This window comes from Hyla sarda, chromosome 12 (genome assembly GCF_029499605.1).
Source record: "Hyla sarda isolate aHylSar1 chromosome 12, aHylSar1.hap1, whole genome shotgun sequence".
In the NCBI taxonomy this organism is placed as follows: Eukaryota; Metazoa; Chordata; class Amphibia; order Anura; family Hylidae; genus Hyla; species Hyla sarda.
The window spans coordinates 43,660,429-43,687,550 of NC_079200.1; the positions used below are offsets into that span (position 1 = coordinate 43,660,429).

General features: G+C 42.6%; 1 protein-coding gene across 7 annotated transcripts in view; it reads right to left on the reverse strand.

The window, feature by feature from the left end:
• TANC2 (tetratricopeptide repeat, ankyrin repeat and coiled-coil containing 2) overlaps positions 1 to 27,122 on the reverse strand; it is a 532,732-nt gene that overhangs the window by 199,401 nt on the left and 306,209 nt on the right. The window contains exon 1 of one of the 7 annotated variants that reach the window (XM_056548536.1): positions 19,585 to 19,690. The exons of 5 other annotated variants lie outside the window; for them this stretch is intronic. The gene's annotated coding sequence lies outside the window, so the exon portion shown is untranslated. Of the gene's footprint in view, positions 1 to 2,758; positions 2,777 to 19,584; positions 19,691 to 27,122 lie in introns of those variants that run through there. One more of the 7 variants, XM_056548537.1, reaches the window with a different exon arrangement.

Genomic DNA, 27,122 nt, shown 5'->3' on the forward strand with positions numbered 1-27,122 from the left:
GACATTGTGGATCAGAGGCATCTGATACCACCAAGTACTGCCACCGACTATCTAGGACAGTGGTCTTCAACCTGCAGACCTCCAGATGTTCCAAAACTACAACTCCCAGCATGCCCGGACAGCCATCGGCTGTCCGGGCATGCTGGGAGTTGTAGTTTTGGAACATCTGGCGGTCCGCAGGTTGAAGACCACTGATCTAAGAGCTGATCTAGGTTTGGTAGGCGATTCCCAGGACACTCCAAGATGTTTTTGGGAGTGCATACAGGTACGTTAAAGGGGTATTCCAGGCAAAACCTTTTTTTTATATACCGTATATCAACTGGCTCTGGAAAGTTAAACACATTTGTAAATTACTTCTATTAAAAAATCTTAATCCTTCCAATAGTTATCAGCTTCTGAAGTTTTCTGTCTAACTGCTCAATGATGATGTCACGTCCCATGAACTGTGCATGATGGGAGAATATCCCTTGCATGATGGGAAAATATCCCCATAGGAACTGCACAGCTCCCGGGACGTGAGTCATCAGAGAGCAGTTAGACAGAAAACAACAACTCAACTTCAGAAGCTAATAACTATTGGAAGGATTAAGATTTTTTAATAGAAGTAATTTACAAATCTGTTTAACTTTCCGGAGCCAGTTGATATATATAAAAAAAGTTTTGGCCTGGAATACCCCTTTAAGGCCATACACACTACTGTGTTACTGTGATGTAATTGTAAATTATCGTAGATCCGCCTGTGCACATTTTTTACTTTGATTTTGGGTGCAATTTAAAATACAGCCCTCAACTGGTTGATGATTTTGGTTTCAACTGTTCATACGCCATTTTGTTCTCTATGAAATACACAATTTATAGCAGCAAAGATTTTTAACTTGAATCATTAATTCATCATCATTCTGTGTGTGACTGAAGTGTTCACTTAATTTTTTTGGTGTAGTGTACATACATGATGGCTCCAACTAAAAGAGTGGATTTTTGCAAGCAGCTCTCCATACATATTAAGAGGGGGTCAGGTATCCTCTGAAACAGGTGTGTGGACTTCTGCCTTCCCCATTCAGATGAATTAGGCAGGAAAATGTTTTCAACAAATCTACTGTGTGCGAGTTTACCCTTAAAGGGGTATTTCAGGAATGTACCTGTGTGTGACAGTGGTCTCGCAATTCTTCTGTGATTTTCTCCCCAGGTTGCAGTGCGTCAAAACATGACATCACTAGTCAGGTGTGCAAAGGGAGCCTATACCGCTTCAATGGGTGGAGCAACCACTGGGTGGGAGAGAGATCATTTTGCAACAGCTGTAGGCACTCTGATTAGCAAACACTGGTCTTTTGAATGGAATGCAGCTTATTTGTGTTTTAGTGGGTGGGGGTGGCTGATGTGTGAGAGGGAGGAAAGTGACCTCACACTTACAAACTATGGAACTATGGTATTTGTAGTTTAAGAGAACAAACTACAACAGGAAATGGTCAGTTTGCAAAAAAAAAAATTGCCACAGTGTTATCATAATCTCATAACATAGCCATTTAGCCACAAGACAAGTGCAAATGCTTCCTAAGCATGTTCATTACTGTCTGCCAGGTACGTACTAAAATCATCTTATGGTGGAGAACCCCTTTAAAAAGGTGAAAAAAATGCTACATGGGTGGGGAATGGATACGTTGCAAGCAGAACCATATTTTAACCATATTTGTTTAGGTGACACCTATGAAGTCACTATTAAAATAAATAAATAAATATATATATATATATATATATATATATATACACACACACACGTAAAAAAAATGAACTGAACAACCAATCACCATTAACCCAAAAATGCCTACAATCCAAAACCTAAAAGCAGTGTTTCCCAACCAGGGTGGCTCCAGCGGTTGCAGCCTCTGGCTGTCTGGGCATGCTGGAAGTTGTAGTTTTGCAACCGCTGGATGCATCCTGGTAGGGAAACACTACTCTTAGAGCAAAGCTCTAAAAACTGCATACCCCACTAACAACAAATACAATTTACAGAATGACCCATCTCCCTGGGAGGTCTCCTAAAGTATATGACTAGTCGTTTTGTCCATTGCTCCACTTTTGCAGAGTAGGGGGGCAGCAGACAGTCGTCGAGATTTGTTTCCAGACTGGCGAACCAACAGTACAGGGACTAATGAATCAGCAAGATTCAAGGGGACACACAGACTATGCAGAACTAAATGTGCGCTTTATACCAAAGGGATTTAAAATAAAAAAAATGCAATAGAAAACAAAACCTGAAAAATAATTTCCGGACCTTTGTTAACTATTCTACAAGTTCTCCCCAATTGGACTGTCACAAAGGCAGATTAGCGGTCCCATTGCACATCCTTGGGGACCGTCAGAGGGCACAACAATTAATCCTGAGACTAGTAAAAATATCTTCATGCACAGTGGTTAAAAACACATGAAAAGATGGTTTGTGGTGTCACTACGAGGAGAAACGTCAGCTTCTTGTGGGATGACGGAAATCAGGTGAGGAGCTCCATTCAACCGTCGCATCATTGAGACGTTCTCAAGCAGACGGTGATAATCGTGCTGCATTGTGCAAAGACTCTTCGCAGGAAAAGATTGCTTTGTGTTTATGGAGATTTCAGGGCTGCATCAGCATGATTTCCAACTTAGGAAGCTTCTAGAGGTCAGCAGGTAAAGTACAACGACACACACACCTTCAAATCCATTCATACTTTATAGGAAGCAATCACACAGTCGAGAATACTAGAGAGGAAAAGTACCTTCTCACCTCAGTAATAACTGACTGGAGTACTGCACCATTCTGCTGGGCTCATAGAGGACGCTGGAGGAGGAGAAAGACAGAGCAGCACTGTAGGTGCCAGCCTCATACTGCAGTGTGTGCACCCAAGCAGATGCACAGGTATCTACGCACCAGCCTTACAGCTGCAGACACACAGTGTGCCTCCTCCACAGGGGGGTGGAGGGGACAGGAGGAGGTGTAGATACTTTTGGTTTTCCATTAACCCATAGGTTTCAGCATTTTTTTTCTCTGCAGCTGGTGCTCGGTGAAGAACATTGGCAGTACCTTCACAGTATGAGCACCTTCACATCAATCAGCATTCATTAAACCAAGATTGTTATGGGGACCCAGATAGATAGACAGAGAGATAGATAGATAGATAGAGATATAGATATGAGATAGATAGATACGAGATAGATATGAGATATATAGATATGAGATAGATAGATAGATAGATAGATAGAGAGATAGATAGAGAGATAGATATGAGATAGATAGATATGAGAGAGATAGATAGGAGATAGATAGATAGGAGATAGATAGATAGGAGATAGATAGATAGGAGATATGAGATGGATAGATAGATAGATAGATCATGAGATAGATAGATGTATATGAGATAGATAGAGATGGATAGATAGATGGATAGTTGAAAGGATAGTTAGACGGATAGACAGAAAGACAGACCGATAGACAGACAGATAAATAGACAGATAGATAGACAGATAAATAGACAGATAAACAGATAAATTGGTAGTTTGAAAGATAGATAGATAGATAGATAGAAGGTTAGACAAATAGATATGAGATCAATAGGTATTAAATAGTAAGATAGATAAATAAATAGATAAGAGATTGATAGATAGATAGATAGATAGATAGAAGGTTAGACAAATAGATATGAGATCAATAGGTATTAAATAGTAAGAGATAAATAAATAGATAAGAGATTGATAGATAGATAGATAGATATGAGATAGATATGAGATAGAAAGACAGACATAGCTGTACTGTTATTAACTGAATTGCATGATTTATGAGAACATGATCCGTGTGTTAGCAAGTTAACAGAGTCCCACATCTTACCTAAGGCAATGCTGCTTTGAATAAACAAGCCTTCCGAAAAAATAGGTTACTGCACTACTAAATCTCTGTCACTGCAGTGCATATAAAATACAGACCAGAGTTACAAATGAGAGAATCACAGGGGGATGCAAAACGCTTCGTAGTCACATAAAGGAGGGGCCGCATGTGGGAAAGAGGAGAGGCTTCTTTTATTTAGCTTTTATAATTAAAGGAAAGATTACAAAGATTTATAGTACAACTGTGCTACCATACAAAAAGGCATAAAAAGAAACAATCGATACAAATGTGCACCGTTTATAGACTTTAAGTTCAAGCACGATGACAAAAAGAAAAAAAAAATACCATAGATTTTGATGCTAATCGGAAGTAAAAATATTTTTTGTGGATTTTGTTTCCATTACATTTATTGGAAGTAAACACCAACTAAGTCACAATGGATTAGAATATTCAAGAATATATGGAAGACGCTCTGGAGGACACAGTTTCTCCTGGAGGAGATCCAGCCAAGGTAAGGAGTCTTACAGGCAATGCTCCATGGGAAATAATTATGCAAATCAGCTCTTTTCTAAAAGAAAGAAGAATGTTTTTCTGGTTCCACCTATAAACAATAGACTTCATACCTCAGCTGGATTTCAAGGAGAAACTGTACCCTCAGAGGTCTGACACCTATCCATGCAGTACTCTGACCGCTTCCGGGAGGGAAAGCATAAGTAACCTAAAACAACTTCTCACAGATGGGTGTATGGCATGGATAATATCCTTAGTCACATTTCAAGGCCAGTTAAAGTGTACCTGCCGTTTGCAAAAACATTTTATATACTGTAGATAATAACATTGTTTGTATACTTGTAATATACATTGGTTAACAAATGTAAATATTTTTGGGTTAAAGAAGCTGTCCCTGCAGCTAATGTCTGTGTGTCTCTGTGCAAAGACAAAATAGAGGAATACAGAACAAGCAGGGCTCCGTGCAGGCTCCTGATTTGACAATCATCCTGCTGTGTGAGCTGGGAGTCATAGAGCCTCACTGCACAGAGCCCTGCTTGTCCTCAGTGCACAGAGCCCTGCTTGTCCTCAGTGCACAGAGCCCTGCTTGTCCACAATGCACAGAGCCCTGCTTGTCCACAATGCACAGAGCCCTGCTTGTCCTCAGTGCACAGAGTCCTGCTTGTCCTCAGTGCACAGAGCCCTGCTTGTCCTCAGTGTACAGAGCCCTGCTTGTCCTCAGTGTACAGAGCCCTGCTTGTCATCAGTGTACAGAGCTCTGCTTGTCCTCAGTGTACAGAGCCCTGCTTGTCCTCACTGCACGGAGCCCTGCTTGTCCTCACTGCACGGAGCCCTGCTTGTCATCAGTGTACAGAGCCCTCTTTGTCCTCAGTGTACCGAGACCTGCTTGTCCTCAGTGTACAGAGACCTGCTTGTCCTCAATGTATAGAGCCTTGCTTGTCCTCAGTGTACAGAGCTCTGCTCTGCACTGAGGACAGGTACACTTTAAAAAGGTTGGACACTAAGTAAGTTACCTATATTTTGGTACTAGAACAGTGGTCTCCAAACTGTGGCAATGCGATGTCATGCTCCACCTCATCAAACCCTGCACTAGGCATAATGTAGTGTTGTTCTGTCCAGACTCTCTTACTTTTTGCGCTACCATGAGGTGCCATGCTACTAGACGGCTCATATAAAAATAGCATTTCTGTTAAAATTAACTGCGGGCTACCATCTTGAGGTAAGATTTGGCCAGGGTGGCACCAGCTGGAGAAACCCCTAAGCTATAATGTTTTTTTAATCAATACTATAACAAGTGCTGGCCAAAGAAAGTGATTCTGTTCATTATTACAACACTGACAGATAAAATAGCTGTGTTCTTCGCGTATAGTGTGCTCCGTCCTAATTGTAGGAGTCCGAGCCAATTTTGACTCAACTGATCTCACGAAGGATGTGGCCAGGGACATCGCTTCTAGCCAAGACGTGAACATTTATCCCTACCGGCTGCTCACTGCTGCTGGAAGCCGGATGAGTCTCTAAGAATGGATGGCCAGATGCCATCAGTAGCAAACTCACAAGACTCTTCAAAGCCAAGTCATCAATAACAGAATCTTGTGTAAAGTGAGGTCATCTTCTAAGCTCTTTTTTATCTGAAGATCTCAGCCCAGAATGCTTTTTAAAACAGAAAAAAAAGTTCCCTTTCTTAATCCCCGGTTTACTAAGTGAAAACAAGCTCGATGACACAAAATCAATCTTGACAATTCTATGATGTAATCTTCTCGGGCTCCATTAACACATATGCCCTGGCTTGCTTGTATACATAGGGATCTATAAGAAATGCACACTATGGCTGATTTAAAGGGTACCTATTGCTTACACGTCAGAAGTATAGACAGTTGTTGAGACCTCAGCAATTTTTACAAAGCTTTTGAATGACCCTGTATCTCATTGGCGCCCCTGTAATTTTTCGGGTCCCTGACAACTGTTCCCAGAAGAGCTTGATGGGCTGTAAACTAGCAATCAATATTGACACCATCTAACGAGTGAAGGAAGAATGTGATAACTTCAGCTTCTACCTAAAGGGGTCCTCTGATATTTTAAAACAGAGCCCCATCCTGGAAATTGCAGGTGGTCCCAGAGGTTGGACCCCCACAATCAGAAACTTATCCCTTATCCTGCAGATAAGGGATATGTTTTAAAGCACTGGAGTACCCCTTTAACACAACTTATGAACAAGGGGCACAAACCCTGTAATAGCTGCCTGCAGATGGGATTTTAGCTAGCCTGGAAAAACCTTAGTCATGTTCCAAGGCTCTTTAATCTCCACAATGAGAACCTGCAACAGCCTAGAACAGTGTTTCCCAACCAGAGTGCTTTTGGCTTTTGCAAAACTACAACTCCCGTGCATGCTGGGAGCTGTAGTTTTGCAACAACTGTAGGCCACCCTGTTTGGGACACACGGCTCTAGAACCACCCAAAAGTGATAGGGGAAAGGCCGATCATACAGCTGATGGCCTTGTTCCATGTTTTGAGTGTGGATATCATGGTAGTCACCTAATAAAGATAGTTAGATAGACTTCTTTTTATTATTATAATTCTTATTATTATTTATTTTTATTTGTTTACTTTTTTTTTACTAGCTGATAGTTTATAAAATGTAATTTCCTTATTGTAATGGAAATCAGCTCTGATTCAGAGACCTACTGCTGAGCTTCCCTAAATAAGCTGTGCTGCAGTGTAAAGCATGGAACACAGACAGATCAGGAGAATAGGATGACAGATAACCTCAGCCACTCATTAGACAAGGCAGCTATACTATCCAACACTGAAGAAAATAAATAAAGTGGGAAACTCCCCCTTAACCCTTTAAACACCCTCGTTATTCAACCTATATCATTTTCATGAGTCAGACAAGATAACTAGGTCTACACGGTGTAATGGCTACTTGTGTCACAGCACGATAATTAGAGCATTATGCCAAAGACAATGCACGCGATATCGTGCTGGCTCATTTCTTTACATTTCTCTGCCTGGCATTGTGCAGACTGTTACCTTATTTCTCTGGAATACAAACGCTTCTGGCTGCCATCATTTCTGCGACAAAGCCTACGTCCAATAATAATGAAATTTATGCGGAAAAGAGGTTTCTTCCGATCAGTTTAACACATTAAATGAGCTTCTTTTCATTCATTAAAAAAAGGCATTTCTCCTCATTAATAGAGGCCTAATGTGATTTCCAGCAGGGCATGCAAAGGATTCTGAAAAATAAGAACTAATTGGTGTGGAAACAGCTGTATATGTGAACCCTGAGCGGGTACATTGCATAACCTCGTCTCATCAAGTGAAAGGAATGATGGGAAATGCCCGTGGGCAGCAGAAGAGAAACACAGGGCATGAAAACACATGCCAACTCTTTCACACATAAACAGCCAACCAACATGCTCATATGCTACCTGAGGGGAAGAATACTGCACCTCAAAAGACCCTTCTGTTCTGCTGAAATTATTATAATTGACCATCCTAAAGGGGTTTGGGTCAAGGAGTTCGGACTTAGATGTAGATAGATGATAACTTCCTACAGATGAATTAACTCTAGAACTCTTAGAACTCCACCTTAACGTCTGCACCTCTAACCCTTAAACTTGCAGCGTTTTCGTAGACATATGTTGGTGCTGTTACAGATATACAGTCACATATACAGCCCCTGACGAAGCTCGGGAGAGTGAAACGTGCGTTGGGATCCACAAACACCTCTGGGTGAGAGTCTTTCAATACAGTTATTGCGGCTGACTTGGTTCAAAAGGCTTTTTCTCTGTTATCTTGGAAGGTTTGCACATTATTTGTTATTTCCAGGCTATACTCCTGTCATTATTGTTGCTTCCATTTATTATTTACATGTCCTACAGGGTTGCTACTCATATGATAAACCCTTATTCTTGTTCCACTTTTGGTTTTCTCTTTTCTCCCCAATAGGTGCCGTGTATGCTTTCTGTGGGTGGTGTTTTTAAAGGGGTACTCTGCCCCTAGACCTCTTATCCCGTATCATTTGGATAGGGGATAAGATGTCTAGGGGCGGAGTACCCCTTTAACATGTGTTGTATTTCTTAGATTTTTTAGTTCTTTTCAATAATAATTATTAATATTAATAAATAATAAAGTATTATATGTTTTGTCAGTGCTTTGTAGTGTATATAATTAGTAACACTGCACAGTACAGTTTCATTCATATTTATTTTTGGTAGCATTGTTGCCTTAATAATGTGTAGTTTGGGTGACATATATACAGTCACACATCAATCCATTCATTAAAGAACGTATACAGGGTACTCACCGTAGTAGACTTGATCACAGTAACTTTATTCAATCGTTCATTACATCTTGTGCAACAGGTGAAACAAAGAGAAGTGCGTGCAGTGGGGCGTTACCTGGAGGACGGTCCATTTCACGCTAGCATAGTGCTTATGGACCCGATGAAGCTCTACGCCAATGTGAAATGGACCGTTGTCCAGGTAACACCCCTGCTGCACGCACTGCTTTTTTTTCCCACCCATTGCACGATAATGATTGAATAAAGTTACTGCAAACAAGACTACTACAGTGAGTATGCCCTGCATACTTTCTTTCATGAATGCATAGATAGAAAATATTTGAGTCTGTTAAGACTTATACAATAAAGTCGGGCAGAAACATTACCCTTTGGGCCCATTCACATGGTGGAATTTCCAAACAGAATCCAGCAGAAATTCTGCTTGGAAATTCTGGTGCAGCAGCCTCTCATTGTTTTTAATGGGATTCTTCTGCACCTTGTGCACGGCAGAATTTCTGCAGCAGAAAATTCTGCCAAAGTTCATACTCCACTGAAAGAAAAAAGATGTTCACTCTTTCAGTGGAATCCGCTCAGACATGCACTGCAGTCTATGGAGAAGATGAATGTCTGAGCGGTCCTAGTCCTGACTCATTGAGTTGGTGCCTGCAATTCGATACAGCTTGGATAACTGAACAGTAAGGCCAGGCCCAGATTTGGCAGAATTGTGGTGCAGATTCTGCACCACAAATCTGTAGCAACTCAATCCACATGTACTGGATAAAATCTGTATGGAATTCAGAGCATGATGTAGATTTTCAATGGCAAACTATTGGGATTGTTTAAACTAAACAAAAAAATAACCTAGAAATTGTATGTTCAAGCCCCTCTGCCCGTAGTCATACAGTATTTGGCCTCTTTTCCACATAACATTTTGGTCAATATTTGGTCAGTATTTTTAGCTAAACGCATGTCCAAAACAAAGCACAAGTTGCCACTCATAACCCTAAATATTTCTTTACTCTGCTGGTTCCACATTGATTTTGGCTTAAAATATTGATCAAATGATTAGGAATGTCTATAGGAACATTAGTTAGACTCTTAGCTGTTGGAAATAATTGATTGCCTTAGACCTCATTCACATGGCAGGATTTGGGTCAGTATGGGTCATTGGATCATAAACACAAAAGACATGTGGATCGTTCCATCATACTTTTTCTCCGTGTTTATTTCACTCCTAGTTTCAGGTTACAAATACTGAACAAAACTCTGCTGTGTGAATGAGGCCTTTAACAGCTTTGACATGGAGCAATACTTGGCTGAACACACCTTAGGATTCTACAGGACCAACGTCTATTTCTCCCCAACCTACATATACAGATGCCCCCACAATCATTTTTTATAAGGACAAACATACCGGTATGTGCTTCTTTGAATACTTTTCGGTAAAAAAAATAAAAATGTATTATAGGAGTTATACCTTTGTTGTCAACACAGAAAGATTATATTTGCAAACTTTCTAAGAACTTGGGCTACCTCTCCTAAACCCCTCATACGCATACAGGTTCAGGTAATAGAGGACAATACTGCTGCCAGACACCTCTGGTGTTAATTAAAGGGGTAGTCCAATGGTGAAAAACTTATCCTCTATCCTAAGGATAGGGGATAAGTTTCAGATCGCAGGGGGTCTGACCGGTGGGGCCCCCTGCGATCTCCAGTATGGGGCCCCAGCTCGCTGGCCAGATAGCAGGTGTTGACCACGGCACGAAGCGGCGGCTGACACGCCCCCTCAATACAGCGCTATGGCAGAGCCGGAGATTGCCAAAGGCAGCACTCCAACTCTGCCATAGAGTTGGATTGAGGGGGCGTGTAAGCTGCCGCTTTGTGCGGTGGTCAACACACCCCTTCCCGCAGGCTGCCGGGGCCCCATACAGAAGATCGTGGGGGTCCCCAGCGGTCGGACCCCCGCGATCTGAAACTTATCCCCTATCCTTAGAATAGGGGATAGTTTTTTCACCACTGGATATCCCCTATCCACAGGATAGGGTATAAGTGTTTGATCGCGGGGGGTCCGACCGCTGGGACCCCCCTCGATCTCCCTAACGGGGCACCGCCATTAGCGTCATGGTGACAGTAGCGTTGACCTACGTCAACCCCATACAGTTCTATGGGGGAGACGGGGAGGCATCTCTCCCATAGAGATGTATGGAGGAGGTGTGCCGGCTGCAACGTCATGCTGCGGCCGGCACGCCCCCTGCACGGGAGAGCCGCGGCCCCGTACAGGAGATCACAGGTGGTTCCCAGTGGTCGGACCCCCGCGATCAAACACTTATCCCCTATCCTGTGGATAGGGGATAAGTGTTAATCACGCTGCAAATGTCCTTTAAGGATCAGAAATGTTAAAATCCATCATTCCCTATCCTTCTTTTCCCTAGAACCTTCCATTGGAAGAGAGATGGGACAACCCCATAAACAATAGACGGTGAACCAGTTTTCTTAGATTTCATATGTATGGCCATCTTAAAGGGGGCTTTTGAGTCAAAACAGCTCAACAACATCTGATTGGTAGGGGTCAAACACCTGGCACGACCGCCAATCAGCTGTTTGCTAGAGCCACTGAGCCCACAAACAGTTTTGTACATTGTATTTATTATTTCTTCTCCTTTTGTTAATGATCCTGCCTATCGAGTCTCCAGCAGTACAGAATAGTTAGGTCATTCAGTCATTGTTCTAACTTATTGTAACTATGCTTGCTGTACTTTTTCTATGAACAGTCATAATGTGTTGCTTAAAAACAAAAAAACAACACAAAATGGAAAAACATTTAAATAATACAATAAATCTTTGAATAGATGGGGCATCTCCTTGGCACAGCTCAGACCAATCAAACCAGAAGACATTTTTTTTCCCACCCAAAATGTCAAAGTGGACACTTTAAAAGGATTGTACTCAGTCAATAAACAGTATCATCCTGTATGAAAAAGTGTGCAGGAAGGCCAGCTATGGCCACTTATTACCTGTGGAAGAAGAAACAACTTATTTTTAATCATTAGGACAGAGATTCTGCATAATTACAGCCGCAGGGCCGTCGGTAGGATCAATAGCGCTGCGGGCAATAAAACAGCGAGGCGTCTTTGATTTCAAACTTTTGTTCAATCTCGTTACAACAAAGAATTTCACTTAATTAAGGGCCAGAAAATGTCAATTTGTTTTAAACAAAGAATGATTTGTTTCAGTCGTGATCTTCACCGCAGAGAAAATGAACACTGGATTTATCAATAAGAATCTCCCACTCAGAACTGGATCACATGTTACAAAATAGAAGGAAAATGTTTTAAAGACGAAGTAGATTACATAAAATAGATATCTGTATGTGTGTGTGTGTGTGTGTGTGTGTGTGTGCATATATACGCACAGTGTCACACGCACATAATGCATTTAAAATCAAAATTTCCCCAACATTCTGAATTCCAGAGCAGGACTGGGCGGTATGACCAAATGTGTGTATCACGGTATTTTTTAAACTTTTGGCAGTTCCACGGTATATAACGGTATTTCCTAGCCCCCCCCAATATTAATTATCAGCCCACATCCCCATCAGGGTAAATACTCACATATCACCCTCAAGCGCTGCCCTCCTCGTCCTGTTTGTTGTGGCCACCGGTGCTGACACTATACTGTGCGGTATCCCTATGCCCGGGCTGCAAAAGGTAAACAAAATAAACTTTAACGCACCTACGTCGGCCTTACACTGGGGACATGAACGTCGGAGAGCCGTCAGCCTATCACCAGCCGCAGCGATGTTCCGCCTCGGCCTGTGATAGGCTGAGCCCACTGTCATGTAAGAAGCCGGAACATCGCTGCGGCCGGTGATGGGCTGACGGCTGTTTGACGTTCCCGTCCCCAGGAAACAAGTGAGGCCAGTACCGGACCAACGGGAGGTGATTTAAAGTTTATTTTGTTTATTTTTTGCAGCCCGGGCATAGGGATACAGTATAGAGCAGTGGTCTCCAACCTGCGGACCTCCAGATGTTACAAAACTACAACTCCCAGCATGCCCGGACAGCCGTTGGCTGTCCGGGCATGCTGGGAGTTGTAGTTTTGCAACATCTGGAGGTCCGCAGCTTGGAGACCAATGGTATAGTGTGTCAGCGCCTGGCGGCCGCAACAAACAGGACAGTGACTAGTACCCTGATGGGGACAGCGCTGGGCTAATAATCAATTGGGGGGCAGAACAGCGCTCGCAGGTCACATATGATTAGTTCCCCCATGTGGGAACAGCGCAGCGCTGGGCTAATTCATTCATTCCCGAGGGGGAGGGGCCAAACCGGTATTGCGGTATGGGTTAAAATTCATATCGTGCAGCACAAAAAATTCGGTAGGAACCGGTATACCGCCCAGCCCTATTCCAGAGTACTCCGGGATAGGAATTTTGTTTTTTAACCAACATGCCCATTTTGTCAGGTACAACAAAAACTAACCCACTACCTGAAAAAAAATAAAATAAAAAAAAAAGGACCTAATGGACTCTCCGACTTTGAGAAACAAGATTCTCTGGTCTGATGAAAACAAGATTGAACTCTCTGGCCTCAATTCTTTACTTTACATCTGGAGAAAAGCAGGCACTGCTCATCACCTACCCAACACCATCCCTACGATGAAGCATGGTGGCCATCATCATACTAGGGGGGTGTTTTTAGCCTCTCTCTGGACAATACCTGTTGGAGTCCTGTAACAACCTTTTTCTCAAGTTGTAAGAATGTATTTAGCCACTTTTATTTATTACTATGTTTCCTTTGCTATTATTTTCAGTAACATGCCCTTTAAAGTTTCAGCAGTTAAAACGCAGACACCTCCATAACTCTGTTTTGTAAGGTGAAGATAACGGCAGCACAGACACCCAACCTCCCCGCTTCACACCACTGTGTCACAAGAAACTAATTCCAAGTGTTTTCGCACATTCTCCCCCCCCGTCCCTGAGACGTCTAATAAAGTGAGGCCGGGGTACTAATTTTACCACAAATACCAACCAGGATCTGGAATATGATCAGACAGTTCTGTAACTGCAAACCTATCAATCTCACACCCCTTTGCACACATTCATGGCTCCGTTCACGCTACATTTGGACCATATGTCTGTATGTATAAAATAAATATACACAAATGCACTGCAAATAGATTTCTATAAGGCCCATCAACGTATGGCAAAACAGTGAGCTTTTACAGTCACAACTATGAATTAATTCTATAATGAATGCAACAGGACTTAAAAGCCACAAATAAAACAAAAAGTTCTGCAGAGCAAAACAAATTAAACATTACATGTACAAGCACACGAGGCAAATTGTATTTTTTTAATATTTTTTTTTGTAGTGGGAAATCAGCAGCCGTTGGCTGTCCGGGCATGCTGGGAGTTGTAGTTTTGGAACATTTGGAGGTCCGCAGGTTGGAGACCACTGAGCTAGAGACTGGAGAACTGGTGCATTACAATGCAGCGTATGCCCATAGATGTTCTCGTATTATCAGTTCCCACATCTGACATTTATATATTGTCTATAATAATAACATGTAGGCATTGTGAACACACATACCTGCAGTGTAAACCATATGGGGGGGCAGGAATAGCTGCTCGCACCTCTCATGAGACAGGAATGTGTTTTAGGCTACGCTAGAGAGGACTGAATGCGCCATTTTCTGCCAACTTTTTGCATCTCGTGAACAGAATGGACTCCTGCTTCCAGTGCACTGCAGCTATCAAACTGTGAGCTGACAAAACGACAATGTATTCATAGGTAGCGCACACAGACCACAAGTCGGTCACTACTCTACGTTGTCCTCAGATATGGCAGCATGAACCTGTTGACAGATTCCTTTTAAACCTCAATACAGAGAGTCCTTTGATGATGCCCTTTGCTTTCAGAGGCCATGGATGACCCACAGCTATAGACCAGCTTCTACCCAAGTATCCTATGTAGTATTCTCATGACAGCAGATCTGTAACCACAGACTGAAAGGAGAAGGAGGATCGGTCGTCACATCAGAAAAACATCTAAAAAGGTAGTTTCTTTAAGGCACGAGTGCAGCTGGGAATTCATAAAATGTCCACAAAGTCAATACCGGCAGCAGATTAGACCTACTGTCCACGTGGCTTCCAGTTCACAAGCCAAGTATAAAATGCTGCCTATATTACACATTTTTAAAACTACCAATGGAGTTGTTACGAATTAGCCATTTAAAATGTTTTTTATATTTCTGTGATTCCACATCATGAACTTAGTTTTCTATAATCCTTAGGGTACATTCACACAGGTTTAGAAAAGGGTTTGTAGAAAGATTCCAGCTGTGCGTTTCAACCAAGTGGGGGTTTTTTTCGTAACAGATTTTGCTGCGAATTTTCCATTGCAGAAGGTTTAACGTGGAAAATCCGCCGCAACTCAAAGTTGCAGTCGAAAGTTCAGGTTTTTGATGCCAAACCCTGAAATAGATGTTACTGATTGTGTAAAAACACCCTTAGGATCTGATGGCTAGGAGTCACCATCGCTATTTAAGAAAGTGAATTCAACTATCACTGTGTGTACTGATTATGGAATCATACATGTGTAGTCTAATTGTATTAGTGTATAATGTATAATCTAAGGTGTGGGTTAGGGTTCATTCAGACTGTCTATTTGTTATTGTGTATTCCAGTTTTATTGGGGGGATTTTCTATCTGTGTTATACCTCCTTTAAAGAAAGGCACTTTGGCCATCATAAAACAAAGATAAGGGGTTGTGGGGTCAGATGAATTCCCTTTTCCCTCCTATAAAAAAAACACTATAAAACTGAGATGCTGGACAAACCTTTGTTCAAGCCTGTGGCAAAAGCTGACAAGACATCCTAAGATACAGCTGGACTCTCACTCACAAGGACTGCTATACCATTATGCTGTAAGGACTTTCTTTTCGTTTTCTGAACTTGTCTTGCTGAACTCTTTTAAATATTTTTGTACCTGTATGTCATTTGCTTATTTTATACATAGCACCTTTTTTCAGATTAAATGTTTAATTAATCAGCTCTGGTCTTTGATCTCTAAATATAGGAGCTCACCTTTCTGAAGGAAGCTCTGGTGAAACACGATTAGCAAAGGGTTAATTTGGTGACTTGCTGGGATACCCAGAGGTCTGGTGGCTTTAACCCTTGCACCATCACACTCTCTCTAGGCTTCTTGGCTGGACTGATAGGGTGTGATCATGACAGGGCTCGATAAGATGGTCCGAGCCATGCTGTAACGTGCTGATCTTGTAAATCAAAGCTCACTTACAGAGCCTATTACAAGGCTCGACTGCAGGGAGGGCCACATGATTGATTGTGCATACTTCTACTGCCTTCACTCATCAGCCCCATGTCCTCATTTACATTGGGAGATATGCGACCAAAGAACCATGATTTTTGATGGGTAAAAACTACCTGATCAGCCATAGCCTGTTTGTTCGTTCATCGGCTGATCATTGGCTCTATCTCACAGCCTGGTCAGCAATAAATGCCCCATACAAAAGGGCTCCTAGTTGTTGTGCAAACAACAATCGTTCCTGCTCCCACATGGTCCTGTGTTCCAACATTGTGAATTGGGGGGGGGTTGACGCTTCTAGACAAATATGGTGGTGGCTAATTTTCCTGAGAAAAATAAGGATTGGGCAGATAAAGTTAAACACATCTGATGCTTCTCTTCCTGACTTTATTTGTCGGGGAGAGTTCAAAGGCCGCCATTCCCATTGGTTTGTTGGTTCACTTGGCTGACTTTTCTCTAATGTGTTATGGACCATAGACATAAGACACTGCAGACTACTAAATTGGCCACACAGGTCCGGTATCACTATGAATAAGGAAAAAGCGGCCAAATCTAGATTCACAGAGCCGTTGAGCTCCGCTAAAGGGAGCTCTGTAGCTCAACCCATTTAAAGGCCAGAAATCCCTCTGATGGTACATATGACCAGAGAAAGAAACAACAGGAGAAGAGATTGTTGGTGAATCAAGTCATGGAACCTGGTGTTCCATGGAATAAAAGTATTTGTCACTGGTTGTTATGGGATACAGCTAAAGGTATGTTCACACATGCGTATTTCGCTGCAGATGATTTTGCTACCCTGTGACTTCGCTTTGGAAAATCTGCACGTGTGGACGTAACGTAAATTAGGTTTGCTGATTGGGACTCCTACCCCTGTTGGTCTCTGGTCATACTTATACTGAAGATAGCTACTTTCCTGTTATTCAGGGAGCAACAAACACATCTTAACAGGTACCATTAAGACATTAAGGAACAAACTAAATAAAATGTTCTAAACTCTCATGTGAGTAAATCCACCAACAGTGTCTTAAAAACCTCCTACAAATTTGGCCTTTACGACCTGCAATGTATGATGGGAAGTGTTCTCTTATTTTTATTTTTTTTGTCTGTGAACTGGATGCAAATTGACTGCCTAAGCTTAAAGCAGAACAATGTGACGACTGCAAAGCGGTCAGTCGATTAATAAATTACAGAGCAGCTAATGTCTTTGTTACCAGAATAAAGTCAATATGCCATGCACCATAAAGCCAAATGAATCAAAGAAAGAGCACCTGCCCTCACATAGCCCCTAGAGCCCAATCGCCCAATCTCCGCCAGTCCCTAAATGAGCGTTATTCAGTCAATGGATATGATGGACAGCGACAGATATGAGTATAAATGTTTACACAAGCTGTATACTGTGGCTGTACACTCCCCACTGCACCACCACCAAGCACATGTCACCAGTACAATGCAATGTCACTTCCTCCCTGCACTATGATGTGGTGCCGCAGTATAGCAGTGCCCAGGTCGGGATCAGGGGATCCATTTGTCATTTGCTGCCCTTTCTCTCACTCTTATTAGAAAATACCATAGTTCTACATACAATGCCCTTTCCTTTAAATCCTGCCACGTGCGTGTTGCCATTGTTACAGCGGATGAATGAAAAGGAGTCAGAAAATAATGATGTATTCGGTATCCGTCAGACATGACGAGGCTAATGTTTTATGCCTATGGGCTATTCTGCAATTGGATTATTTCCAAACCTGTAATACAGGCTATTCCAGCCTATTGCTCATACCTGACCCGCCAGCCTCTGAGATACAAAAGATGACACAACCGGCCCAGCTGTTTACATACAATACCACACATAAAGAACAAATGTCTTGTAACAGTTCACAAACATCCGAGGGAAGAATGCGGCATGTATAGCCTTCAGCTTACCTTCACCATACCGTGTAATTACTGAATGACTTAATGGCTGGATAGCATGCTGGGACATCACTACCTGGAAAGTTTACTCGCCGGCAATAAACTACCAGCTCGTACACATACACCCTACCGTAATAATGATGTATGAGTGTATCATGGTAGCTTTGCGCTAGTGTAAGTGACACAAATGTATACCTTAGAAACATGGCCTACGCCTCGAGATACTTAAAGCCATGGAAACCCAACACTGTAAACAGTGCTTCCCAACCAGTGCGCCTCCAGCTGTTGCAAAACTTCATTTCTTTAGGCTGTTCCTTGTCATCTTAATCGCTGAATATGGTTTTCGAGTTTCAGTTTACCCGTGCGTATTTTCTGCTGCAGATTTGCTGCAGAAGATACGCACGGGTAAACTGAAACTCAAAAATTTTGAGATTTTGCTACCTGTCAACCTTAGAAACATGGCCTATGCCTTGAGTTTTGAGATTCTTAAAGCCATGGAAACCCCACACTGTAAACAGTGCTTCCCAACCAGTGTGCCTCCAGCTGTTGCAAAACTACAATTCTCAGCATGCTGAGAATTGTAGTTTTGCAACAGCTGAAGGCACACTGGGTGGGTATCACCGCTGAAGATAAAGAATTTATGACATTTCTTTAGGCTGTTCCTTGTCATCTTAATCGCTGAATATGGTTTTCGGGTTTCAGTTTACCCGTGCGTATTTTCTGAGGCAGATTTGCTGCAGCAGATTTTGCTACCCGTCAACTTTAGAAACATGGCCTACGCCTTGTGTTTTGAGATTCTTAAAGCCATGGAAACCCCACACTGTAAACAGTGCTTCCCAACCAGTGTGCCTCCAGCTGATGCAAAACAACAACTCTCAGCATGCCCGGACAGCGGCATGCTGAGAGTTGTAGTTTTGCAACAGCTGAAGGCGCACTGGGCGGATAACACCGCTGAAGATAAAGAATGTATGACATTTCTTTAGGCTGTTCCTTGTCGTCTTAATTGCTGAATATGGTTTTCGAGTTTCAGTTTACCCGTGCGTCTTTTCTGCTGCAGATTTGCTGCAGCAGATTTTGTTATCCGTCAATGAGCAGCAAACGCTGCTGAAGCAAATCTGCAGCAGAAAAACACGCACACGTGAACTGACCCTAAAGGTAGTGTCACACGTGCCGTATGTCACTGCTGCGTAATTTCCTGCCCATTGAAGTCAATGGGTAGCAAATTACTCAGCTGACTTTGCTACCCATTTACTTTAATGGGTAGGAAAATACACAGCGGCAAATAAAATATGTTTTAGGTGTGAGCCTCCCCTTACAGGGTATTATACTAAACTAAATGTGGTTATAAAGGGGAAAGAAATCCCATCATGCCATTGTATCAACCAGGCCACAATGCTGTTGTAAGAAAGCGAAACTTCATAAGCCTTTGTATACCACGAGCATTTATCCAACTCTCGGGAAAGTATTCCAGTTATGCTGCATAATTCCATAAATGGGAACACTACCTGCTTCATTGTTACGGTATATTCATTGTTGGCGCACAGATCTGACTGATAGCAGAAGGCGCCCACTGTATCTCTCTTCGCACATGTCAAACAAGGAGGATCTATCAGATCCACAAACGAGTTATCAGTAGTCCCATGCCTGCTCCCCCCCCCCCCCCCACCTACCACCCCCAGGATCACTGACCACCCAATGACCTACCTTACAAAGTCTGCCAGTGCAGGAGTTGTGCAAGTAGCAAAGCGAGGCTGCAGAACGTGCGCAAATAAATCCAACAAGCAAGGAAGACATTGAAGTCAGGCAAAGCTTTTGTATCCTTTCTCTGGCTAAGCATGCTGGTTTACAGGCAGGGCAGGGAAATGCAGGAATCTCTTCCTTGTCTCCCCCTCCTCCTCCTCTACCTCCCCCTTCCCCCCCTTCCAGCATCCTCCTCCCCTCCATCTTTTGTTCACTGTCTCCTCTGAGAGGACAGACAATGTGCCTGACCCTCTGCCTTACTGTACCTGCTGGAAGACCCCCAAGGGATCGCTGACCCCTTGCAATAGACATTTATTATATCGAGTACATGAATAAATACAGTAATCCTATGGACCTCAGCTGGAATTCTAGGTCATGTATTCATCCCGACTAGTGAGGTCTTTCGTTACCTTTCAGTCCATTGTTTTTATACACAGTAACGTTGTGTATTTATATTACGGTTCAGTATTTATAAACGTCAATAAAGAACACAACATTCTAAAACAAGAGTGTAGAGCAGGGCTTCCGAACCAGTTCTCCTCCAGCTGTTGCAAAACAACAACTCCCAGCATGCCCGGACAGCCGAAGTTGTACCAGCTGTTGCAAAACTACAACTCCCAGCATGCCCGGACAGCCGAAGTTGTACCAGCTGTTGCAAAACTACAACTCCCAGCATGCCCGGACAGCCGAAGTTGTACCAGCTGTTGCAAAACTACAACTCCCAGCATGCCCGGACAGTCGAAGTTGTATCAACTGTTGCAAAACTACAACTCCCAGCATGCCCAGACAGCCAAAGTTGTACCAGCTGTTGGAAAATTACAACTCCCAGCATGCCCGGACAGCCTAAGTTGTACCAGCTGTTGCAAAACTACAACTCCCAGCATGCCCAGACAGCCAAAGTTGTACCAGCTGTTGCAAAACTACAACTCCCAGCATGCCCAGACAGCCAAAGTTGTATCAGCTGTTGCAAAACTACAACTCCCAGCATGCCCAGACAGCCAAAGCTGTACCAGCTGTTGCAAAACTACAACTCCCAGCATGCCCAGACAGCCAAAGTTGTACCAGCTGTTGCAAAACTACAACTCCCAGCATGCCCGGACAGCCGAAGTTGTACCAGCTGTTGCAAAACTACAACTCCCAGCATGCCCAGACAGCCAAAGTTGTATCAGCTGTTGCAAAACTACAACTCCCAGCATGCCCGGACAGCCAAAGTTGTACCAGCTGTTGCAAAACTACAACTCCCAGCATGCCTGGACAGCCGAAGTTGTACCAGCTGTTGCAAAACTACAACTCCCAGCATGCCCAGACAGCCAAAGTTGTAGCAGCTGTTGCAAAACTACAACTCCCAGCATGCCCGAACAGCCGAAGTTTTACCAGCTGTTGCAAAACTACAACTCTCAGCATGCCCGGACAGCCTTCGGCTGTCCGGGAATGCTGGGAGTTGTAGTTTTGCAACAGCTGGAGGCCCACTAGTGGTGTAGAGATAGGATTGTAAGAGAATGGATTGTATACCCTCAGGGATCATAACTGAATGGGAATGTAAACCATCTACATACAGAGGATCTCACACAATGTGCCCAGAGACGTCAAAGTACAAGTCAGGAAAATGTGACCTCAAGATGTAGTAAACAGTGGAAACATTGACAGCGGGTCCATGTTATCTGCTCTAGTTGTAATAAAACGGTTAGAAGTTGGAATAAGAATGAGCTTCTTTAGCTCTAAATACAGATACAATAATATGAATTACAATAATAATAATATCTGTTAAGGGTCTATTCCCACGTACAGTATTCAGCGCATATTTGATGCTGCAGATTTGAATCTGTGTTCAGTCATTTAGTTTACATTGAAATCTGAAGCATAAAATCTGAAGCTTCAAATCCTGCATATCAAATATGCGCAGGATACTGTATGTGTGAATACACCCTTAAAGAGGTACTCCGCCCCTAAACATTTTATCCCCTATCCAAAGGATCTATCCAAAGGATAGGATGTCCCAGCGGCCGGAACCCCCCGCGATCTCCAGGAGGGCACCGTGGCGTTTTGAACACATAAGCTTGGAGCGTCACATCACGCCTCCTCCCATAGACATAATTGGAAGGGGCCATGACGGATGTGGTCGCCAGTCATCTGGCACGGAGCAGAGTTCGCTCCGTGCACCGGATGACTATGGTGCCGGGCCGAAGATAAAAGGGGTCCCAGCGGCCAGACCCCTGCAATCAGACATCTTATCCCTGATCCTTTGGGTAGGGGATAAGATGTTTAGGGGCGGAGTACTTCTTTGAGGGATATACCAACTTAAAACATTTATCACCGATCTACAGAATAAGGGAAACGTGTATGACTGCAGGGTGTCTGACCGCCGGGACACCTTGTGATTTCAAGAACCAAGTCTTACCTTGGAATGGAGCTTCAAGACGTGCATGCATGCTGCCCCTGCATTTAGTGTCTATGGAGCTGCCGGAGATAGAGGAGCGCCAGACTCCATTTTCTTTGCCATCTTCATAGATAATAAGTAGAGCAGTGGAATACATGTACGACTTGGCGCTCCATCCCTAAGTAAGACTCAGACAAGTCTTATAAATCAGAATCCCCCTTTAAAGTTGGCCATGCACGTTCAATAGCTGCAAAGTAAACAAGTGATACTCTCACAGATCCGTACTAGTTTACAGGGCTTTCAGACGGCTCAAGCACCATGTGGGGAGGACTGTTTGTTTGGCTGGATCATTCATGCGGCTCTTTGCCATATTCAGCCATTGGCTGCACAGCCTCTACTCCATGGGGGAGATGTGCGGGTAACAACCAATGATGAAAACGAATCAATCAGCCAAGAAAGCTTGTTCATGGGCTGATCCCTAGCTCTATTCCACATACCAATATTGGCACGTTCATCCGATTATCAACCAGTGTAAATGGGGCCTTCTCTCCCAACAACATCTGTCAGCAGAGTCAGGAGGCCCCATACACGTAATATAGTCGGCTAGTTATCTTTTCTCCAATGTGAATAGGGGCCTTAACACCGAGAATCTAATCTCCGCAGGCAGTTTCTGAGGGATCAGAAAGGATTTTGTAATGCCCTAGGGGCACAGACCACCCGGATCACTGTTCCTGCAGCTTCTCCACCAGCCTGGTCTTTCATTCAAACTTTAGATACAATTTGTAAGTTCTTATCATTAATGTTAATTGAATGGTAACATAATGGGATGAAAAGGAAAAAGCCCCTGCTGAGCGGCAGGGTGTATCTCCTCCTCATTGTGTAAGCATTTCATTGTTTATTTAACCTAATCAGCGTGTTTCAGCTCTAAGTAAATTACATGAAACTGAACTGGTTAGATTACATAGCACAAGCTGCTTCCCACTGGTGCCCATACAAATCACTCCAAAGTTGGCGATATGATCGGAAATGATGACTAGTAGTCATTGTTCTGTTTTCGCTAAAAAAAAATTAGCCAGGGTATTTAAGGGGGAGTCAAGGAAAACAGTGGACACCCTAACAACAAATAAGACACTACGTCCCCCAACCCGACCCAAAGTCAGGATAATGTATAAAAGGGGCTCCGTACTGTACAATATTGATTTTATACTCTTCGTACTATCATAGAAATAAGTCATTTTTAGAGGATTGTTCCATAATTGCCTATCCTTAGGATAGGATATTGAAGTGTGATCAAGGGTGGACTAACCTCTGGAGTCTTGGTGACCTCAATAATAATATTAAGGACTAACCTCTGGAGTCTTGGTGACCTCAATAATAATATTAAGGACTAACCTCTGGAGTCTTGGTGAGCTCAATAATAATATTAAGGACTAACCTCTGGAGTCTTGGTGAGCTCAATAATAAAAATATTATTATTAATAATAATAATTAGAGATAAGCGAACTTACAGTAAATTCGATTCGTCACGAACTTCTCGGCTCGGCAGTTGCTGACTTTTCCTGCATAAATTAGTTCAGCTGTCAGGTGCTCCGGTGGGCTGGAAAAGGTGGACACAGTCCTAGGAAAGAGTCTCCTAAGACTGTATCCACCTTTTCCAGCCCACGGGAGCACCTGAAAGCTGAACTAATTTATGCAGGATAAGTTATCAACTGCCGAGCCGAGAAGTTCGTGACAAATCGACTTTACTGTAAGTTCGCTCACAGGCAGCATGTTACTGCAGTTCAGCTCCATTCGATTGCAAGCATAGCAACATTGCTGTGTTGGTAATGCTATGGGATGGGATTCCCTACTATACTGATATGCATCCTAAAGGTAGGTATACAACATAAAATCCTGTGTTGAAGAACAACATAAAACGTGCTGTAAAAGTGTTGAAGAACAGTGTGAAACATGCTGTATATCTGATATAATAAATCTCTATTGTTTGGATCTGAATTTTTTTTTTTTTTTTTTTAACCATAATGAAAAATACTCTAAGTGTGCAGCTTAACTCAATAAGAGGTAGATAAGCAGCTGCCATTTGACCCTTGTTTTCCCCCCAAGGTAGATGTTGGGCTATCCTCATACACAAAATGGCCCTCATTTACTAAGAGTGTTGTGTAGGTTTCTTTGTGGGTTTTAATTCCCTACAATTTATTTTCAACGGTATTTACTAAGGTTTCCCTACATTTTCCACTTTCCCTACATTTTGCTTTTTTTTACACATGTTCTGATCTGTCGGGTTTTCCTCAGCTCAAATCCACCACATTTTATGTGGAAACCTTAGTAAATATGTTGGGTTTTTGTGAAAATGTCGGGAACACGCCTCTTTTTTGGAGACCACACCCCCATTTTCCAGTCAACCGCGCCCCTTTTTGTGTTTTCTCAGCAAAATGGAGAGTTAGTCGGGTTTTTTCAATTAAGGCGCAAATTCTGTAGCGCAAAATCTGGCGCAGACAGAATTTCTGGCGCAATGCGACAGAATCTGGCGCACAACCCGACAAAACATGTCGGGTTTGCAATAGTAAATGAGGGCCAATGTGTACAGATAATAAGCAGAATCCATCAGTGGTCTCAAACTGTGGCCCTCCAGATATTGCAAAACTTCAACTCCCAGCATGCCCGGACAGCCGTTGGCTGTCCGGGCATACTGGGAGTTGAAGTTTTGCAACATCTGGAGGGTCATAGTTTCAAACCACTGCTGTATATAGAAACCCCTGCTGTATATAGAAACCACTGCTGTATATAGAAACCCCTGCTGTATATAGTTCCCACTGCTGAGTCTTGCACTAGCCTGTAGATGGTGTCATTATAATAGTGTTCCTAATGTAATTTCCCAACCAGCTTTTCACCTTAATCAGAATAAATGCACTTAAAGGGGTATTCCAGGCCAAAACCTTTTTTTTATATATCAACTGGCTCCGGAAAGTTAAACAGATTTGTAAATTACTTCGATTAAAAAATCTTAATCCTTCCAATAGTTATGGGCTTCTGAAGTTGAGTTGTTATTTTCTGTCTAACTGCTCTCTGATGACTCACGTCCCGGGAGCTGTGCATGATGGGAGAATATCCCCATAGGAACTGCACAGCTCCCGGGACGTGAGTCATCAGAGAGCAGTTAGACAGAAAACTTCAGAAGCTAATAACTATTGGAAGGATTAAGATTTTTTTTAATAGAAGTAATTTACAAATCTGTTTAACTTTCCGTAGCCAGTTGATATATATATTTATATATATATATATATATATATATATATATATATATATATATATATATATAAAAAAGGTTTTGCCTGGAATACCCCTTTAAAGTTGACATCCTACCTCCTCATACACAGCGTGTTTAACCCTCAATATGTACATTACACACATGAGGGTCTGCCTGGTGAGCCAAATCCTTATAATTATACATCAACCCTTATGACAGTGGAAGCAGGAATAGTAAAGCATGGAAAGAGAGCTATTTCTTCCGATCCTAATCCTGGGAACAGAGCATTTCCTTTTGAACTTGAATAACTAAACAATGTTTTAATACCCTTGAGAAATGAATGGAGTGTGCGGAAAGACAAACTCAATTTTTTCCTCTCTTCTAACCACAACATTACCGCCTGCATTGTTTGTAGTAGAATGGACTAGGAATAATCATATCCCCAGAGCCACTGCTGATAGATCTGAACTGATACGGACACCCAACTTTTTTTCTCTGTGCATTGTGCAATTAGATTTAAAGGGGTTGTCTGGAGCTAGAATTTTTTTTTTAAGGGCTCAACAAAAAAAAGGGATCCCTACTTGAGCCCCACCATTGCCTCTTTTAACTGGTCCATATATGGGCACACAAGAATTGCCTTCTCAGCCATTTACTACATTTATAAGTTGGGTGACCTCTGTAGTCAGTGACTGGCTAAGCGGGCATTCCCTGTTTGTCAAGATGTGGACTAGAAAGGTGACTTTCAGGGAATGGGCACCTTTGGAATGGCAGCGGCCCAAAAATAAAAAAAAATAAAAAAAAGTTGAAACCTTTTTCACGCCAGCAACACAAATGTGTGCACCAATGGGCAACTTGAAGTCACCGCCTTACATAAGCTGGAAGGTGATAAAAGGCAAACATCAGAGCAGATGAGGCATATACGTAAAAACGCCTTGTTGCACAAAAACCTCCCTGATAATACATGACCCCTTATCGTTCTTGGTTTGAGACTTGAAAGGAATGTGTCCCTAGAAAAAAGTTTTTATGTTAAATATATTTTTTTAATAATTTTGGTGATGTTTTCTATATCTATATCAGGGCTGCTCCACGCGAGGTTTCTGTCCTCCCTGAGCTCGCCTTACAACTGTACAAATCACTCATCAGACCACGCATGGAATACTGTGTACAGTACTGGTCAGACCACACATAGAATACTGTGTACAGTACTGGTCAGACCACACATGGAATACTGTGTACAGTACTGGTCAGACCACACATGGAATACTGTGTACAGTACTGGTCAGACCACACATAGAATACTGTGTACAGTACTGGTCAGACCACACATAGAATACTGTGTACAGTACTGGTCAGACCACACATAGAATACTGTGTACTGTACTGGTCAGACCACACATAGAATACTGTGTACAATACTGGTCAGACCACACATAGAATACTGTGTACAGTACTGGTCAGACAACACATAGAATACTGTGTACAGTACTGGTCAGACCACACATAGAATACTGTGTACATTACTGGTCAGACCACACATAGAATACTGTGTACAGTACTGGTCAGACCACACATAGAATACTGTGTAAAATACTGGTCAGACCACACATAGAATACTGTGTACAGTACTGGTCAGACCACACATAGAATACTGTGTACTGTACTGGTCAGACCACACATAGAATACTGTGTACAGTACTGGGCACCAGTGTACAAGAAAGATATAGTGGAGCTGGAGAGGGTTCAAAGACGGGCAACCAGGGTAATACGGGGAATGGGAGGACTACAGTACCCAGAAAGATTATCAGAATTAGGGTTATTTAGTTTAGAAAAAAGAAGGCTTAGGGGAGACCTAATAACTATGTATAAATATATCAGGGG